The sequence below is a fragment of the Mytilus californianus genome, unplaced genomic scaffold (genome assembly GCF_021869535.1).
Source record: "Mytilus californianus isolate M0D057914Y unplaced genomic scaffold, xbMytCali1.0.p SCAF_15, whole genome shotgun sequence".
In the NCBI taxonomy this organism is placed as follows: domain Eukaryota; kingdom Metazoa; phylum Mollusca; class Bivalvia; order Mytilida; family Mytilidae; genus Mytilus; species Mytilus californianus.
The window spans coordinates 8,464,633-8,469,956 of NW_026262637.1; positions in this window are offsets into that span (position 1 = coordinate 8,464,633).

The window sequence follows — 5,324 nt, forward strand, 5'->3', positions numbered from 1 at the left end:
CCATTACTTGTGCAGAACCGGAGTACGTTCTCAGAACCAATATAAGTCTTGCGCAGATATGTCTTTGATTTAAGATTTTACTAATATAAACAATCCTTTAGTCCTATCAGTGTCTGTATCTTTGTCACTGCCCCCTAGGTAACCTTAATTGGAACAAACACACATTGTATTGTATTGTATAATGTATTGTGTAGTGTATAGTTTGTAATTTACTCAGTACAAGATTTAGAGTATTCTTCAACATAAAATTGAGAATGGAAATGGGGAATGTGTCAAAGAGACAACAACCCGACCATAGAACAGACAACAGCAGAAGGTCACCAACAGGTCTTCAATGCAGCGAGAAATTCCCGCACCCGGAGGCGTCCTTCAGCTGGCCCCTAAACAAATATATATACTAGTTCAGTGATAATGAACGCCATACTAAACTCCAAATTGTACACAAGAAACTAAAATTAAAAATAATACAAGACTAACAGTTTGCGAATTTGCGAGCGATGCCCCCGGAAATGAAAGTAGTGATGTTTATTTCATTTTTTTCAAATTGCCATTGGGTCACTTCCAAATATTCATTTCATGAATATGTTTCTTTTGAATTTCTTTCAGTATCTTCAGTCACCTTCTCTTCCAATTCCTTTCAGGGGCTTTTCCGTGTTGTCCCCTGAACTAACAGTAGAAAATATTTTTTTTAAATTTTAGATCATTTTAATGTCAATGGATACCACAGCTAGGTGGCATTGGGTTTTACCCCAATCACAATAAAAGTGTGCATTATTCAATCAATGAAAATTATTCAAACAACATTTTGTGTAGCCGAGCTAACATATAATTCATTAATATATCAAACGGTAATAAAAGAAGCGATATAACGTATAAGTATAATTTTAGTTATACTGATCATATGTGTAAAACAATTGCTTGGATTAGAATACTTTTATCTATTTGTGAGAAAAAATTTCGGTTCTGACAAGGCATGCATACTTGTTTTTACTGTATATAACAAAACGTTGTAGCAGGTTACTACCTAAATATTTACTTAAAATAGCGGTTTGTTCCCGAGGAGGAAACGGCCAAAAGTCTACATAGAAGTTTTGGTTCTGACAAGGTATTTTTGATTTTCAAAGTTATTCTGAAAAGGTATATGAGAAAGTCTGCATAGAAAGAAAACTATTCCGAAAAGTATTGTTATATTTACTGGAACAAACGGTCTGTTCCGAGAAGGTAACGATCTTACTATATATATATATATATAATAAGTATAAATAAAAAAATGGTTTTGATAAGGTATTGTTTTTAGTTTAAATTACAGTTTGTTTTGAGGAGATTACACTCTAAACATTAGTTAATAACATTTGGTTCTGACAAGGTAATCAGGAGGTAACGATATTAAGTCTACATAGAAATTTTGGTTTTTGTCTCGCCTTGACGGAGTCAAAAAGCGAGACATAGGTATGCTGTTTCCGGCGGCGTCAACGATGTATTAGTTTGTGATTAGGTCAGCTTAAGGGAAACCGTTAGTGGTAGGTCAATGATAATTGGTATGCAGTTGTATAAGCATTAGCACAACTCCTTTTCATGGAGAATATTTGGTCCTTACCCCTCAATCATGGTCTATTGACTTTTAAACTTTGGCTTAGTTTTTCATGTATAAGTTTGTGATTAGGTCAGTTTAAGATGAACCACTTATATTAAGTCAATGATATTCGGTATTATAATGTATTGGCATTTGCAAGTTTCATTTCCATGGAGATTATATAACCCCACCCCCTAATTATGGTTCATTGACTTTGAAACTTTTACATAGTTTACAAGTTAATGTTTGTGTTTAGGTTTGTTTAAAGGGAACGACTTATGAAAAGTCAATGGTATATGGTTTGCAGTTGTATTATCATTGGCACATCTCATTTCCATGGAGACTGTTTAGTCCTGTACCTTCAGTCATGGTTCATTGACTTTGAATATTTGAATAACTTACATGTTAAAGTATTGCTATTTTAATTTCGAACATTTGCATTATCAAAATAACAAATAGGCGAGCCATATCTCTGTGTTAACAGTTTATAACTGTAAATAACGAGTGTTCCTGAGGAGGCACCGACATAAAGTTTACTTAGAAAATTTGGTTCTGACAAGGTACTTATGTTTTTAATGTAAATTAAGGTTGGTTCTGAGGAGGTACCGACATAAAGTTTACTTATAAAAATTAGTTCTGACTAGGTATTGTTGTATTTACTGAAAATAAAGGTTGGTTCTGAGGAAGTACCAACATAAAGTTTACTTTTAAAATTTGGTTCTGAACTGGTATGGTTGTTTTTACTGTAAATTAAGGTTGGTTCTGTCAGTACCGACATTAAGTTTACTTATAAAAATTAGTTCTGACCAAGTATTGTTTGTTTACTGTAAATAAAGGTTGGTTCTGAGTAGGTACCGACATAAAGTTTATTGAGAAAATTTAGTTCTGACCAGGTATGGTTGTTTTTACTGTAAATAAAGGTTGGTACTGAGGAGGTACCGACATAAAGCTTAGTTATAAAATTTGGTTCTGACAAGGTATTGTTGTTTTACTGTAAATAACGGTTGGTTCTGAGGAAGTACCGACATCAAGTTTACTTATAAAATTTGGTTCTGACAAGATTAAAATGTATTTACTGTAAATAAAGGTTGGTTATGAGGAGGTACCAACATAAAATTTACTTAGAAAATTTATTTCTGACAATGTATTGTTGTTTTTACTGTAAATTAAGGTTGGTTCTGAGAAGGTACCGCCATAAATTTTACTTAGAAAATTTGATACTGACAAGGTATTGGATTTTTTTTAACTGTAAATGAAGGTTGGTTCTAAAAAGGTACCGACATAAAGTTTACTTAGAAAATTTAGTTCTGACCAGGTTTGGTTGTTTTTACTGAAAATAACGGTTGGTTCTGAGGAAGTACCGACAAAAAAATCTACTTTAAAAAATTTAGTTCTGACAAGGTATGGTTGTTTTTACTGTAAATAAAGATTGGTTCTGAGGAGGTACCAAAATAAAGTTTACTTGTAAAATTTAGTTCTAACCTGGTATTGTTGTTTTTACTGTAAATAACGGTTGGTTCTGAGGAGGTTTCGACATAGAATTTACTTACAAAATTTGATTCTGACAAGCTATTGGATTTTTTTTTAACTGTAAATGAAGGCTGGTTCTAAGGAGGTACCGACATAAAGTTTACTTAGGAAATTTAGTTCTGACAAGGTATTATTTTTTTTAACTGTAAATGAAGGTTGGTTCTGAGGAGGTACCGACATAAAGTTTATTAAGAAAATTTAGTTCTGACAAGGTTTGGTTGTTTTTTTTTTCTGAAAATAACGGTTGGTTCTGAGAAAGTACCGACATAAAATTTATTTTAAAAAATTCAGTTCTGACAAGGTATGGCTCTTTCTACTGTAAATAGAGATTGGTTCTGAGGAGGTACCAACATAAAGTTTACTTATACAATTTAGTTCTGACCTATTATTGTTGTTTTTGCTGTAAATAACGGTTGGTTCTGAGGAGGTTTCGACATAAAATTTACTTACAAAATTTGTTTCTGACAAGGAATTTTTTTTTTTTTGTGAAAATAAAGATTGGTTCTGAGGAGGAACCGACATCAAGTTTATTGAGAAAATTTAGTTCTGACCAGGTTTGGTTGTTTTTACTGAAAATAACGGTTGGTTCTATGGAGGTACCGACATAAAACCTACTTTAAAAAATTTGATTCTGACAAGGGTTGGTTGTTTTTACTAAAGATAAAGATTGATTCTGAGGAGGAACCAACATAAATTTTACTTAGAAAATTTAGTTCTGACCTGGTATGGTTGTTTTTACTGTAAATAACGGTTCGTTCTGAGAAGGTACCGACATAATGTTAACTTAGAAAATTTGGTTCTGACAAGGTACTTATGTTTTTACTGTAAATTAAGGTTGGTTCTGAAGAGGTAACGACATAAAGTTTAATGAGAAAATTTAGTTCTGACCAGGTATTGTTGTTTTTACTCTAAATAAAGGTTGGTTCTGAGGAGGTACCGATATACACCTTAGTTATAAAATTTGGTTCCAACAAGGTATTTTTGTTTTACTGCAAATAACGGTTGGTTCTGAGGAGGTTTCGAAATAAAATTTACTTACAAAATTTGTTTCTGACAAGGTATTATTTTTTTTACTGTAAATAAAGGTTGGTTCTGAGGAAGTACCAACATAAAGTTTACTTATAAAATTTGGTTCGGACAAGGTATTTATGTTTCTACTGTAAATTAAGGTTGGTTCTGAGGAGGTACCGACATTAAGTTTACTTAGAAAATTTGATTCTGACAAGGTATTGGTTTTTTTAACTGTAAATGAAGGTTGGTTCTGAGGAGGTACCGACGTAAAGGTTACTTAGAAAATTTGGTTCTGACAAGGTACTTATGTTTTTACTGTAAATTAAGGTTGGTTCTGAAGAGGTAACGACATAAAGTTTACTTATAAAAATTAGTTCTGACCAAGTATTGTTTTTTTTACTGTTAATAAAGGTTGGGTCTGAGGAGGTACCGACATAAAGTTTATTGAGAAAATTTAGTTCAGACCAGATTTTGTTGTTTTTACTGTAAATAAAGGTTGGTTCTGAGGAGGTACCGACATTAAGCTTAGTTATAAAATTTGGTTCTGACAAGCTATTGTTGTTTTACTGTAAATAACGGTTTGTTCTGAGGAATTACCAACATAAATTTTACTTATAAAATTTGGTTCTGACAAGGTACTTAAAAAAGGAGGTACCAACATAAAATTTACTTATTTAATTTAGTTCTGACCTGGTATCGTTGTTTTTACTGTAAATAACGGTTGGTTCTGAGGAGGTTTCGACATAAAATTTACTTAACAAAATTTGATTCTGACAAGGTATTGGATTTCTTTTTAACTGCAAATAAAGGTTGGTTCTAAGGAGGTACCGACATAAAGTTTACTTAGGAAATTTAGTTCTGACAAGGTATGGTTGTTTTTACTATAAATACAGATTGGTTCTGAGGAGGTTCCGACATAAAGTTTATTGAGAAAATTTAGTTCTGACCAGGTTTGGTTGTTTTTACTGAAAATAACGGTTGGTTCTGAGGAGGTACCGACATAAAATCTACTTAAAAAAATTTAGTTCTGACAAAGTGTGGTTCTTTTTACTGTAAATAAAGATTGGTCCTGAGGAGGTACCAACATAAAGTTTGCTTATACAATTTAGTTCTGACCTATTATTGTTGTTTTTACTGTAAATAACGGTTGGTTCTGAGGATGTTTCGACATAAAATTTACTTACAAAATTTGTTTCTGACAAGGTATAAT